Source organism: Bison bison, unplaced genomic scaffold (genome assembly GCF_000754665.1).
Source record: "Bison bison bison isolate TAMUID 2011002044 unplaced genomic scaffold, Bison_UMD1.0 scf7180017864358, whole genome shotgun sequence".
In the NCBI taxonomy this organism is placed as follows: domain Eukaryota; kingdom Metazoa; phylum Chordata; class Mammalia; order Artiodactyla; family Bovidae; genus Bison; species Bison bison.
The window spans coordinates 902,111-918,444 of NW_011494930.1; positions in this window are offsets into that span (position 1 = coordinate 902,111).

A 16,334-nucleotide genomic window follows, 5' to 3' on the forward strand; every position below is an offset into this window, starting at 1 on the left:
AAATTTCTCAAGAGGCAGATCAGGTGGTCTGGTATGCCCATCTCTTTCAGAATTTTCCACAGTTTATTGTGATCCACACAGTCAAAGGCTTTGGCATTGTCAATAAAGCAGAAAGAGATGTTTTTCTGGAACTCTCGTGGTTTTTCAATGATCCAGCAGATGTTGCCAATTTGGTCTCTGGTTCCTCTGCCTTTTCTAAAACCAGCTTGAACATCTGGAAATTCACAGTTTATGTATTACTAAAGCCTGGCTTGGAGAATTTTGAGCATTACTTATCATATGATTTTGCTTATATGTGGAATCTAAAATAAAGGCTACAAATGAACTTATCTATAAAACTGAAATAAAGTTACAGATACAGAAAAAAAAAAAAAAACACCTAACCTGTGAGATGAGTGCAGTTGTGCGGTAGTTTGAGCATTCTTTGGCATTGCCTTTCTTTGGGATTGGAATGAAAACTGACCTTTTCCAGTCCTGTGGCCACTGCTGAGTTTTCCAAATTTGTTGGCATATTGAGTGCAGCACTTTCACAGCGTCATGTTTCAGAATTTGAAATAGCTCAACTGGAATTCCATCACCTCCACTAGCTTTGTTCATAGTGATGCTTCCTAGGGCCCATTTGACTTCACATTCCAGGATGTCTGGCTCTAGGTGAGTGATCACACCATCGTGATTATCTGAGTCATGAAGATATTTTTTGTACAATTCTTCTGTGTATTCTTGCCATCTCTTCTTAATATCTTCTGTTTCTGTTAGGTCCCTACCATTTCTGTCCTTTATTGAGCTCTTTTTTTGTATTATAAATTTAGTAAACATAAATCATGACCTCCAGATATGAAATTAAAGAAATAGAAAGAGTCATTTTATGTTAATGAGAAGTCTTAGTATTTACTCTCTTAACAGCTTTCATGCATATCATATATAACATACATCAATGTTAGCTATACTTATCATGTTGTATGTTACAGCCCTTAGAAAAGTCAGAGGAACAAGAGATCAAATTGTCAGCATTTCGTTGTGTGCTAAGTTGTTTCAGTCATGTCTTACTCTTTACAACCCCATGGACTGTAGTCCATCAGGGTCCTCCATCCATAAGATTCTCTAGGCAAGAATACTGGAGTGGGTAGCCTGTCCCTTCTCCATGGGATCTTCCCAACCCAGGGATCGAACTGGGGTCTGCAGCATTGCAGGCAGGTTTTTTTACCAGCTGAGCCATGAGGAAAGCCCAAGAATACTGAAGTGGGTAGCCTTTCCTTTCTCCAGTGGATCTTCCTGATGGAGGAATTGAATTGGAGTCTCCTGCATTGCAGGCAGATTCTTTACCAACTGAACTATCAGGGAAGCTCATCCAATATTCATTGGATCATAGAAAAAGCAAAGGAACTCTGGAAAAACATCTACTTCTATTTCATTGACTATGCTAAAACCTTTGACTGTGTGGATCACAACAAACTATGGAAAATTCATAAAGAGATGGGAATGCCAGACCACCTTAAATGTGTCTTGAGAAACCCGTATGCTGGTAAAGAAGCAACAGTTAGAACTGGAATGGAACAACAGACTGGTTCAAAATTGGGAGATGAGTACAACAAGTCTGTATATTGTCAAACTGTTTATTTAACTCATATGCAGAGTGAGTTAAATTGCAAAATTCCAGGCTGGATGAGTTATAAGCTGGAAATGAGATTGCCAGGAGAAATATCAACAACCTCAGATATGCATATACTACCACTTTAATGGCAGGAAGCAAAGAGAAACTGAAGAGCCTCTTTTGTGAGGGTGAAAAAGGTGAGTGAAAAAGCTGGTTTAAAAATCAACATTAAAAAACAAAACAAAACAAACAAACAAACAACAAAAAAAACTAAGATCATGGCATCCAGTCCATCACTTAATGGAAAATAGAAGAGAAAAGAGTGGAAGCAGTGACAGATTTTATCTTCTTGGGCTCCAAAATCACTTCGGATAGTGACTGCAGCCATGAAATTTAAAGATGCTTGCTCCTTTGAAGGAAAGCTATGGCAACCTAGACAGTGCATTAAAAAGCAAAGGCATCACTTTTCCAACAAAAGTCCATATAGTCTAAGCCATAGTCTTTCCAGCAGCCATGTATGGATGTGAGAGTTGTACCGTAAAGAAGTCTGAGAGCCAAAGAAATGATGCTTTTGAATTGTGGTCATGGAGAAGACTGTTAAGAGTCCCTTCGACAGCAGGGAATTCAAATCAGTAAATCCTAAAGGAAATGAGCCCTGAATATTCATTGGAATGATTGGTGTTGAAGCTGAAGCTCCAATACTTTGACCACCTGATGTGAAAAGCCAACTCAGTGGAAAAACTCTAATGTTGGGAATGATTGAGGAAAAGAGGAGAAGGGGAAGACAGAGAATGAGATAGCTGGATAGAATCACTGATTTCAGTGGACATGAACATGGGCAAACTCTGGAAAATAGTGAGAAACAGAGAGTCTTGGCTTGCTGCAGTCCACGGGGTTCCAAACAGTCAGAAATGACTTAGCTACTGAACATGTTAGATCCTTAGTAATCATTTATCTTATAACTGAAAGGTTGTACCTTTTAATTGCCTTCCTCCAATTTTCCCCATCCCCAATCCTACTTCTGGTAACCACAGATATGATCTCTTTTTCTACTAGTTTGTTTATTTTTGAAATTCAATTTACTTAGGACATTATGTTTTTCCAGTGTTCATGTATGGATGTGAGAGTTGGACTGTGAAGAAAGCTGAGAGCCAAAGAATTGATGCTTTTGAACTGTGGTGTTGGAGAAGACTGTTGAGAGTCCCTTGGACTGCAAGGAGATCCAACCAGTCCATTCTAAAGGAGATCAGTCCTGGGTGTTCATTGGAAGGACTGATGCTGAAGCTGAAACTCCAGTACTTTGGCCACCTCATGCAAAGAGTTGACTCATTGGAAAAGACCCTGATGCTGGGAGGAATGGGGGGCAAGAGGAGAAGGGGATGACAGAGGATGAGATGGCTGGATGGCATCACTCACTCAATGGACATAAGTCTGAGTGAACTCCGGGAGTTGGTGATGGACAGGGAGGCCTGGCGTGCTATGATTCATGGGGTCGCAGAGAGTTGGACACGACTGAGCCACTGAACTGAGGACATTATGTTACGGAACACAGTGATTTGATATTTCTATACATTTCAAACTCATCACCATGATCTTTAGTTACAATATGTCGTAGCATAAGCATATTACATAGTTACTGCCTCTACTCCCCACACTGTATATTTCATGTGTCTGACATTTATGTTACAACAGGAAGTTTTTATTACTTACTTAATCTTCCTCACCTGTTTTTCTTTCTTTCTTTTTTTTTTCCTTCTTCTTCTTCTCCTCTCGGTTAAACACTTTTTTACTTTGTGTACCTATAACTCTGTTTATATGTGGTATTTGTTTTGCTTTTTATTATCTACATATAAATGAAATAATTCAGTATTTGCCTTTCTCTATCTGACTTATTTCCCTTAGCATAATACATTATAGGTCTGTCCATGGTGTCATAAATGGCATTTATTTTTTTGTGACTTTTATTTCATTTTATAGAGTATATGGAAAATGTGAGACATATGTTTATATACATTAATCTATTGATGGCCACTTCAATTTCAGTATCTTTATTATTGTAAATAAGGTTGCAATGAACCTAAGGATATAGATAGCTTTTCAAATTAGTGTTTTTGTTTACTTTTTGGATAAATACCCAGTAGTGGTATTGTTAGGTCATATAGTAGTGTATTTTTAATTTTTTGAGGAATCTTCATATTGTTTTCCATAGCACATGCACCAACTTATAATCTCACCAACAGTGGTGAGAACTACCTTTTCTACATATCCTCAGCAATGATTACATTTGTTGTCTTTTTGATAATAGAGATCTTGAAAGGTATTAGGTGATATCTTATGATTTTGATTTGCATTTCTCTAATGATTAGTGAGGTTGAGCCTTTTTTTTTTTTTTTTTTAATGTCCCCATTATCCTTATATAGGTCTTCTTTGGGAAAATGTCTGTTCTGATTCTCAAATTATTTTTTAGTTGGGTTTTTTGTTTGTTTTGTTTTGTTTTATTTGATGTTGAATTGTATGAGTTCCTCTTACATTTTGGATATAGCCCCTTATCTGATATATTGTCTGCAAATATCTTTTCTCATCCAGTAGGCAAACATTTTTTCTTGTAATTTCTTTCACTATGCAAATACTTTTCAAATTGATATAATCACATTTATTGATTTTTATTTCTGTTTCTCCGGCCTGAGAAAATGTATCCAAAAAATATTTTGAAGACCAACGTCAAAAAGCATGATGCCTATGTTTCCTCCTAGAAAGTTTATGGTTTCAAATCTTACATTTAAGCATTTAACTCATTTTGAACTTACTTTAATAAATAGATATATTTGTTAAGCTTATTCTTAATAAACATATAAATTAATTTTTAAACTTTAATTTCCTTATCTAAGAAAATAATATGAAACTATTGTGAAAAATAACAATAAACAATATAAATGTAAGTGCTCTACATTTGTATACAAGACAGAAAAACAGGCACATGATTTGCGTATTTGAGTTCATTCATTACAGAGATATGAGCCTCTTTTATGTACATACAGAGTTCACTTGCTATGGTGCTGTTCAGTGTTAAAAACAAAGTTCAGTCAGTTAATTCATTATATACTATGCTTTAGTGGAAAGATTTCAAATAAGGAGTTTTCAGGTATGGTTTTGCAAACACAGTCAAAGTTTTAAAAATGCCCTTGCCACTTCTTTTACCCCTCAGATTATGTGAATTGAAGAAATTTTTATTTTTATTTCTACAGTTTTGTAGCAGCTTCAATATAAGATGCAAAAGAGCAATCATGCATTTGAAATTTTCCCTCATAACTCTATTTCTCTTTAAAAAAAAAAAAGCAGATTAGCTGCTTTTTTCCCCAATAAATGAGCACATAAATATAAAAGAACCAAAAGGGAAACACTACTTTGCTTTTATACCACCATCTGCTACATATCAGATTCTATGTGTTGTGTTAACTGAGGCAAACCATATACTGCTGAATTGAGCAATATTTTTCCACCGTCTTTAATAAAACCTCACTCAATTTACTGATTTTATTCAAATTATGTAGAAAATAATGTTTTACAAATATAAACATATATAAATATACTCAACAATTTCTCTGTGAATGAAGATAACTTAGAAAAAAACTATGAAAAATATGGTGGATTATTTCCTGTTACAAGATAGTACAATATTAATACATATAAAATTTAGATTTTATGATTATTTGAAAGAAAACAAAAGTCTTTAAAATACTATGTCAACATTTTACTTTGTCTTGATTATTATGAAATGAGAATTTAATAATGGTAGTCAGGAGTTTATAGCTAAAATTTAATTAATATGTAATTTTGAGCATTTAATGTAAATGCAAAGTCTGTCATTAGTGTGATGTGAAGATTTCAAATTTGAATGCAAATATACACATAATAGACATAAGAGGGGCAGATTGTTTCTAAAAAGCTGTACATTTTATTATAATTGCTTAAAAGGAATTAATGGCATTTATGAACCCATTGTGGGCAATGTTGGAGAGTGATATAAACAAATCAGCTTCTTATTCTTGAAAACTGCATATTTGTGAAGCAGAATGCATGTGCAGGAAAAAAAAAAAAAAAGATTTACCAAATAAAACAAAGTGTGGCAAAATAAAGAACTTCTCAAGAGCTTCAATTATGTGCAAGAAAATATTCAGAAAGAACATAGTGGATATAAGTTTACTTTAGGCTTTCTGTCTCACCAAACTTTTTCCTTCTTATAGAGTTTAGATACATTAAAAAAATGATTTGAGCCATAACCCATTCTTTTCCTTTTCCTCTATTCTGAAAATAACAGGGAAATAAAAAGAATATGTAGGGCCCTGGCTCTGATACTTGGTTTAGTTGTCCTGAGGAAATCAACTAAATCTCGTTCCTTACATGTACATTACCTTTTTTATACATTATGTGTGAGAAAGACTGAGACTGATTTTGTTATACGGTATTGGATCATACAATCATGGAGAAGTCCTAAAATCCACCATCTGCAAGCTGGAGACGTAGGAAAACTAGAGATGTAGTTCAAAGGCCTAAGAGCCAGATGGTACTGATTTCTATCTGAGCCTGAGAAACAGGAACCATGGAAGAAAGAGAATATCAATGTTCCACTCAGGCAGAGACAGAGTGAATCCTTCTTGCTCTTGCTTTACTTAGGTCCTCAGTGGATTGGATAATGCCCAACTACACTAGTTAAGGTAATCTGTTTTACTCTGTCTACTAATTTAAATGTGAATCTTCTCCAGAAATACCTTCCCAGACACACCCAGAAATAAAGTTAAATCAGGCATCTGTGATCCAGTCAAGAACATATACACACACAGGAGGACTACCCATGGTAATTACAGTCCTGATTGTGGTAACTTGGATGCAGTAATAGGACATGGTCAAGCAGGAGATGGCAAAATTGAATATCGTCATCTTAGGAAATAGTGAACTAAAATGGAAGGGAATGAAAGCAAAAGTGTTAGTTGTTCAGTCATGTCCAATGCTTTGGGATCCCATGGACTGTACCCCATCAGGCTCCTCTGTCCATGGAATTCTTCAGGCAAGAATATACTGGAGTGAGTTGCCATTCCTTTCTCCAGAGGATCTTCGCAACCCAGGGATTGAACCTGGGTGTCCTGTATTGCAGGCAGATTCTTTACCATCTCAGCCACCAGAGAATGCTTGGAGGGAATAGGCAAATTTAATTCAGATGACTATTATATCTATTACTGTGGGCAATAACCCCTTTAGAAGAAACAGAATAGCACTCATAGTCAACAACAGAGTCCAAGATGCAATACTTGGGTGCAAGCTGAAAAAAATGATAGAATGATCTTGGTTCATTTCCATGGCAAACCATTTACCATCGTAGTAATTCAAGTCTATGCCGCAGTCACTGATGCTGAAAAAGCTGAAGTTGACTGTTTCTATGAAGATCTACAACACTTTACAGAATTAAAACCAAAAAACGATGCCTTTTTCATTGGAGGGGATAGGAAAGAAAAAGTAAGAAGTGAAGAGATAGCCAGAATAACAAGCAAGTTTGACCTTGGAGTACAAAATGAAGCAGGGCAAAGGCTAGCAGAGTTTTATCAAGAGAGCATGCTAGTCATAGCAAACACCCTTTTCCAACAACCCAAGAGATGACTGTATACATTAACATCACCATATGGTAAATACCCAAATCAGACTGATTCTGTTCTTTGCAGAGAAAAATGGACAAGATCTATATAGTCAGCAAAAAATAATACATTAAGCTGACTGTGGCTTAAGATCATGAGCTCTTTATTGTAAACTGCAGGCTTAAATACCTTATGATTATACTGTGAAGATGGCAAATAGATTCAAGGAATTAAATCAAGTAGACAGAGTGCCTGAAGATCTATGAACAGAAGTTTGTAATATTGTATAGGACTCAGTGACCAAAACTAACCCCAAGACAAAGAAATGCAAGAAGACAAAATGGTTATCTGAGGAGGCTTTACAAATAGCTAAGAAGAGAAGAGAAACAAAAAGGGAAGCAAGAGAGAAAGGGAAGTATATACCCAACTGAATGCAGAATTCCAGAGAATAGCAAGGAGAGATAAAAAGACCTTCTTAAATGAGCAATGCAGAGAAATAGAGGAAAACAATAGAATGGGTAAGACTAGAGATCTCTTCAAGAAAACTTTACCTCCTCCCTTCAAGGAGGTAAAAAGGGAATATTTCAAGCTAGGATGAGCATGATAAAGGACAAAAATATTAAAGACTTAAATAGAAACAGAAGAGATTAAGAAGAGATGGCAAGAATACATGAAGAACTATACCAAAAAAAAAAAAAAAATCTTAATGACCTGGATAACCAAGATGGTGTGGTTATTCACCTAGAGTCAGACATCCTGGAGTGTGAAGTCAAGTGGACCTTAGGAAACATTACTAGGAACAAGCTAGTAGCGGTGATGGAATTCCCACTGAGTTACTTAGAATCCTAAAAGATAATGCTATTCAAGTACTGCACTCAATATGTCAGTAAATTTGGAAAACATAGCAGTGGCCACAGGATTGGAAAAGGCAAGTTTTCATTCTGATCTCAAAGAAGGGCAATGCCCAAGAATGTTTAAATTACTGTACAATTGCACTCATTTCATGTGCTAGCAAGATTATTCTCAAAATTCTTCAAGCTAGGCTTTAGCAATATGTGAAATGAGTACTTCCAGGTGTAAAACCTGGGTTTCAAAGAGATAGAGGAATCAGAGATCAAATTGACAATCTTCATTGGATCATGGAAACAGCAATGGAGTTCCAGAAAAACATCTACTTCCGCTTCATTGACTATACTAAAACCTTTGACTGTGTGGATCGCAACAAACTGGAAAATTCTTGAAGAGACAGGAGTACCAGGAAACATTAACTATCTCCTGGGAAACTTATATATGGGTCAAGAAGCAACAGTTAGAATGGGACAGTGAGCAATGGACTGGTTCAATGGTGAGAAAGGAATATGACAAGGCTGTATCTTGTCACCCTGCTTATTTAACTTACACACAGTGTACATCTTGAGAAATGCCAGGCTGGAGGAATCACAAGCTGAAATCAAGATTGCTGGGAGAAATATCAACAAGCTCAGATATGCAGGTGACATAACTCTAATGGTAGAAAGTGAAGAGGAATTAAAGAATCTCTTGAGGAGGGTGAAAGAGAAGAGTGAAAAAGCTGGCTTGAAAGTCAACACTAAAATAATAATAATAATAAGATAATGGCATTATGTCCCATCCCTTCATGGCAAAAAGAATGGAAAAAATTGGAAGCAGTGATAGATTTAATTTCTTGGGATCCAAATTTACTGTGGATGGTGACTGCAGCCATGAAATTAAAAGATGCTTGTTCCTTAAAAGGAAAACTGTGACAAACCTAGGCACTGTATTAAAAAGCAGAGACATCATTATGTCAACAAAGATCCATCTACCCAAAACTATGGTTTTTCCAGCAGTCATGTTCAGATGTGACTATAAAGAAGGCAGAATGCTGAAGATTTGATGCTTTTGAATTGTGAAGCTGGAGAAAACTCTTGAGAGTTCCAGACTCCAAGGTGATCAAATCAGTTCATTCTAAAAGAAATTAACAGTGAATATTATTTGGAAGGATTTATGCTGAAAGTGAAGCTCCAATAATTTGACCACCTGATGTGAAAAGCCAGCTTATTGGAAAAGACCCTGAGCCTGGGAAAGAGTGAAGGCAAAAGGAGAAGACAGTGGCAGAGGAAAAGTTGGTTAGAGAGCATCACCTATTCAATGGATGGGGCTTCCTAGGTGATTCAGCTGTAAAGAATATGTGCACAGTGTAGGAGGAGTGAGCTTCATCCCAGGTTGGTAGGATCCCCTGGAGGAGAGTGTGGCAACCCACTCCAGCATTCTTGCCTGGAAAATCCCATGGACAGAGGTGTGTGGTGGACTTTGGTCCATGAGGTTGCAAAAAGTCCAAAATGATTGAAGAAGCTGAGCAGGCATGCACTCAATGGACACAAATTTGATCAAACTGGGAGATAGTGGAAGCAGAAAGGCCTGTGTACTGCAGTCCATGAGGTTGCAAAGAGTTGGACAACCACTTAGCAATTGAACTGCAATAATTGTAACTGTTCATGTGGTTTCAACTTCTCATTGTAATTACTTTTTCTATAACCCAGTTTGTAGTCTCTTTGCCTTCATCAAGCATCATTTTTAATCATGATTCTTTACCTGGTAAGGTGACCCACAAATTTATTCTCAAAGATCTGGGTCACTAGTGGCCCTTCTTGGATTGGTTTACATTTTTTCTCTGTTGATCTTAATCACATAGCATAGTAATACTGAGAGATACCCTCAAGAAATTTCTTGTACTCTGATCGTATTCTTTTTTACTCCACTGAGGAGTAGCAGTCCAATTTCCTCATTAATAGACAGAAGCCAGCACAGTAACTACTTTACATTCCTTACTTGATTCAGAGGTGTGATAAACCCAAAGTGACCAGGCAGCAGTCTTAAATTTCAGATTAATGGAATCATTTTTGTGTCTCTTGATGGAAAGCTTTTCTACCTTTGGAACTAAGACCTCAGGCTTAGTAGAGTATAAAGTAATGGAAACTTGAAGGAAAAATAATAATAGTAAATGGTGCAGCTCCAATTTCCATCACCTGATTCCTAAACCCATGGAGTCTGGCTATGAAATAAATAACACAATATATTAGATGCTGTTTCAGAGCATGCACTGCTCTTAGTCCCTCAGTCATATCCTACTCTTTGATACCCCACGGACTGTAGCCTGCCAGGCTCCTCTGTCCATGTGGATTCTCCAGGCAAGTAAACTGGAGTGGCTTGCCATGCCTTCCTCGATTCAGAGCATATACAACCCTACAGAGAACCTTGCCTCAGCCCTGTAATGTATTGCCACTTAGTTGATGCTGTAACTAACTATTCATAAGGTTATTCCATGCTTCTGTCAAACCAACTACTTCAACATGGTTCACATGGCAAGAACAGTGAATTCCATAAGCATGGGTCCATTGCGGCAGGATTTTGTTTGTTTTTGCTGTGAAGTAAGTTCCTTGAACAGAAGTAATGCTGTTTGAAATAACTTGACATTGCATAAACATTCTGTAACTACATGGGTATTAGCTTTGGCAACAAAACATGTGTAAGGAAGGCAAGTCCATGTTCAGAAGTATCTATTACATTAAAAACAGAAGGCTGCTCCTTCCATGATGGAAGTGGTCCAAAGTAATCAACTTGCCACCAGGTAGCTGGCTGATCATCCCAAGGAATGATGTCATATCAGAGACTAGTGTTGATCTCTGCTATTGGCAGATTGGACACTCAGCAGTGGCCATAGTCAGGCGGCCTTGGTAAATGGAAGAATATATATATATTTTTTTGAATGGAAGAATATTTTGGTGAGCCAGTGCATTACTTTCATCCCTGTCACCATGACTACTTTGTTCATGAACACATTGGATGATGATGGGATTGATTTGAGAAAGGCTAAATTGGATCCACAAAATGGGTCATCCCATTTTGAGTGTACTTGATTATTAAGTACTTGATACTTGTACTTGATTATTAAGATCCTCCTCAGCTAGGATCATCCTTTGGTGAACATTCACAGAAAACACATACATACTCATACATTTTTTTAACCAATTCAGAAACATCAATCCACACATCTCTTTCCAAAAATCTTTTTCACCAGTTATCCAATCATGTTGTTTCAAAGTCTGTGACCATTCAACAAAACCACTGGTCAAAGTCCATAAATCAATATATACTTGCATGTTCGTCCATCCATTTTGCCGAATAAAATGAACAAAGAGGTGCACCACTTGGAGTTAGGCCTCTAATAGGAGTTCCTTTTAACAGTGTCCTTCAGAGATGTCCCAGAAAAAAGGCATAGGGATTTAGTTGTCCACTTTCAGGTGGTACCTGTATATAGTGTAAAACCATCTGTAAAGCAGATCTGAGTTTTCTCTTTTTCTGTCAAGTGGTCATAGGAAATCCCTCATGCAGCCATGTGTGCAGAATGGAAGAGGGAAGGTGGTAGGCTGGAGTGGGAATCATGGACACTTGGGACACTTCTTCGTGTAACTTACTTACACTTTCAGGGCCTGCCTATTCCCCATTATATATGTACCATTTCCATTTGATCATGGAGTGTTGCTGTGCAAATGAGACTTTTGGCCTATAATTAAGCATTCACATTCCACTAAGGCCCAGTAGACAAGGAGCTGTTTATCAAAAAGTGTTATTTGCAGAGGATGGCAGGATTTTGCTCTAAAATTTGAAGGACTTAGTCTGAAAATCACCTAGAGGGTCCTTCCAAAGGCTCGAAATACTACCCTTATCTGCCACTCAAACTTCAGGCACCACTGGATCTCCTGGGTCATATGACCCAAGTTATACAGCAGCTTGTTTGGCAGCCTGGGCCTGATGCGGAGCCTTCTTTCTAGGCACCACTCAAAGTTAGCAGCTTTTCACATCACTCATAAAACAGGTCAACATAACACACCCAGATATGTTGCCTCCAAAATTCAAAGAGATGCACTGTGCTTTTTTGGGGGAATAGAAGGGATTAAGTGTAGCAAATTTTCCTTTACCTTTGGGGAAAATCTTGTCAGGCCTTATACCAACAGATCCCTAGAAATTTCACAGACATAGTTGTCCCTGATCTCTGTCAGATTTATTTCTCACCCCATGATGCACAAATATCTTAGCAATAAGTACTACTACCAATATTCACTTAATTAATAAGTTGTTACTTCTTGCTTACTAGGTTCAATCAGTGTAATGGATCAGCGTAACCCCTTGTGAAAAGAAAAGGTGATTAAGACTCCTGAAAGCTAATTTATGACAAAGGCTGAGAGTTGATACCTTTGGTATAGGACAGTGACGGTGTATTATTGTCCCTGCCCCCTGGGGGCGGGAGAGGGGAGGAACTGCTTCTGGCTGGTTTTATTGATAGGAAAGAAGAAAAAATTTAAAAAGCTATTTCACAGATCAATAGCTAAATTCTAGGTACTAGGGAGTGTATTATTTTTTTTCCAACAATGGAGCTACACCTGGTACAGCAGCTTCAATTGGAATTACCACCTGGTTAAGATTAGGAGAGTCATTGTCTTTATTGGAGATCCATCTATCATCTGCACAGTCCAACTAGGGAGGATGAATAGGAATGTGGTGGGAATTGGCACCACTACATCCTTCAAAACCGTGATGGTGACACTACTCTCTGTTATTCATCTAAGAATGTGGTATTGCTTTTTATTTATTATTTTCCTAATTAGAGCCAAGCTACTGGCTTTCATTTTACCCTTTTCACCATCATAGCCCTCACTCTAGAGGTTAGGGAACTGATGTGGACTTTCTACTAAATGCTAAGTGTGTCTTTTCCAATAATCCAGTTGGGGATTGAGTAAATAGCCACAGAATGGGTTTGGAGGCCATGCTGGGACTACTGTGAAATTAACCTGAGCTAAAACTCTATTGATTATCTAACCTTTTTAAGCCTCTACTCTGAGTAGTGAACCACAGGGATGTTTTTTGTTTTCTGGATTTAGTCAGTTCAGACCCAGTGTCTACTAGTCTCCAAAAGTTCTGATTATTTATTTTTCCCCAATGCACAGTTACCCTGATAAAAGATAGTAGTGCCCTTTGGAAAAGGCTGGGAAAAGGATTCACAGAATAAATATTGGGGCCTGAACCAGGGTCCTTCCTCAAGAAGACCGATTCTCTCCATCACTCAAGGGGTTCTGATTTTGTAAAGACTCAATTCTGGGAATTGACTGAAGGATCACAAATCATTATTTTTATGATTTAAGCTAGAATTTTGTCCACTTGATCTAGGATTTTTCTACTACAGATCTAATCAGAATTTAGTAGTTTTCATATTTATTTCACTTCTGGGAACATCATGATTGACTAACCAATGGCATAGGTTTATATGTGTCACACTTTTCTGATTTCTGCTTTGACCCTCCTATCTCTTAAGGTAACCATACCCAACTTTCCTTTAGTGGTTTAATGGCGCCACTTGGTATCTAATACCTGGGGATACAATAACTCTCTTTGCACTTAAGCTTCCCATCAAAAATTCTCAAAATCTTTGTGAAAGCCTTGTCTTTTGACCTCCCAATGTGGATTAGTAGGTTTTAAATGAAAAATGTCATCAAAATTTCAGTCTCCATAAGCCCATTTAACCTATATGTAGAGTACATCATGAGAAACGCTGGGCTGGAAGAAACACAAGCTGGAATCAAGATTGCCAGGAGAAATATCAATAACCTCAGATATGCAGATGACACTACCCTTATGGCAGAAAGTGAAAGGAACTAAAAAACCTTTTGATGAAAGTGAAAGAGGAGAATGAAAAATTTGGCTTAAAGCTTAACATTCAGAAAACAAAGATCATGGCATCTGGTCACATCACTTCATGGAAAATAGATGGGGAAACAGTGGAAACAGTGTCAGACTTTACTTTTCTGGGCTCCAAAATCACTGTAGATGGCAACTGCAACCATGAAATTAAAAGACACTTACTCCTTGGAAGGAAAGTTATGACCAAACTAGATAGCATATTGAAAAGCAGAGACATTACTGTGCCAACAAAGGTCTGTCTAGTCAAAGCTATGGTTTTTCCAGTGGTCACGTATGGATGTGAGAGTTAGACTGTGAAGAAGGCTGAGCACCGAAGAATTGATGCTTTTGAACTGTGGTGTTGGAGAAGACTCTTGAGGGTCCCTTGGACTATAAGGAGATCCAACCAGTCCATTCTAAAGGAGATCAGCCCTGGGTGTTCTTTAGAAGGAATGATACTAAAGCTGAAACTCCAGTACTTTGGCCACCTCATGCAAATAGTTGACTCATTGGAAAAGACTCTGATGCTGGGAGGGATTGGGGGCAGGAGGCAAAGGGGATGACAGAGGATGAGATGGCTGGATGGCATCACCGACTCAATGGACGTGAGTTTGAGTGATGTCCGGGAGTTGGTAATGGACAGGGAGGCCTGGCGTGCTGTGATTCATGGGGTCGCAAAGAGTCGGACACAACTGAGTGACTGAACTGAACTGAACCGAAGACCATACATCCCTTCCTCCACATTAACAAAGGTAGATTGGGCATTTCCAGTCTACTCACTGTGGGTCACATTTCAATCCATGCATCAGGCAACCAACCAACCAGTTACAAACCTATCTAACTCCTGGAGCTACCACATTAAATGCTGAATCTCTGCTCAGTAAACCACATCCATCAACTTAACGTGATCCAACTATAGCTTCCTTCTACTCTGTTGTCACATCCTTAGTATACATTCCTATGCATGTTCTTTGTATCTATCTATATAAATTAGAAATGCAAATGATTACTTTGTAGTGTAATACACTTTGTACCTCACCTTTATAGGCCTGTTGGGATTTGAGTCTACTTAAAGGTCTAGGGAAAAAAAAAAAAAGATTTCTGAGGATAGGTCCTCAGGAGAATTAGCATTGTCTTGTGTGGCCACTGCTACTGATGAAGCCATAAGAGTTTCCTCAGACAATGCAGGTCGGGATGGAAAGGCAAATACCTAAAAGTCTGGAGGCCTCTTCCACTGGCAAAAATGTCTCATCAGAATTTAGGGACCTGATATCTCTAGGTTCATCAGGGTATTCCCATATGTCATCATACTAATTTAAAAGATTATTTCCTAATCAATCCCCTCTCTTTAAAAGTAAACACCTGGGGTGACTTTCAAGATGGTGGAGGAGTAAGAAGGGGAGATCACCTTCCTCCTCACAAATATATCAAAAATAACTCTGCATTTGGAAAATTTCTACAGAACACCTGAATGCTAGCAGAAGATACTAGACTTCCAAAATGGCAATCCAATATCCTCAGAATGAAGTAGGCAAAAGATAAAGATACAAAAGGAGACAGGCAAAGGCTGTCAGGACAGGGACCTGTGCCCTTGGAAGGGAATCATTAAGAAGGAAAAGTTTTCTCATACTCGGAAACCTTCTCATGAGTGGGGACGGGGTGGTGGGGCTTTGGAACCTCAGAGGGGAAAGCAAATGCTTGGAAACCAAAATGGAGAGAATCCACCACAGGGATCATTGCCAAGCATCTTGCATGCCCGCTACAGTGAGTTGGGGCTAGATACTGAGAAGCAGGCTTCAGGGGTCAGACCCCAGGGAGAAGACTAGGATTTAATGTCATGGATACTCTGAGGGAGCTAGTGCAGCACATCTGAGGGAGTCCAGGAAAATACCTGGACTGAAATAAATTGTTGCAATGGGGGCCTTCTAACTCTCCTTGCTTTCATAAAACAAGAAGAAACTTTGTGAATGCCATAAGTGAGATGAGTAACAGCTATGAACTGTCAAATCTCAGAATTAGATATGCTTAGTCATCACCAAAGCCAGCATGAGTGCCAGAGATAGTACTGGATGCAATTGCAGTTTATGATCCCAGAGTGGGGAATGCAAACAAGATGGCCACTACCAAAATCAGGGCAAGAGCCAAAGGTAGGGAACAAAAGAGTGCTGCTGCAGTCCTGACCCAGAGGTAGCAGCTGCCACCAAGTGTTGAGCAGGCACAAGTTATGACCCCAAAATTCCTGGGAGCCTGTGCAGCTTGGCTGTGCCTAGGGACACAAGACCTTTGGATAATTCCTCTGGAAGAGTGTAAAACCCACCTCAAATATAGTGGTTTCCCATAAGCCTCAGCTGCAGCAAGCACTTCACAAACACCACAGTTGT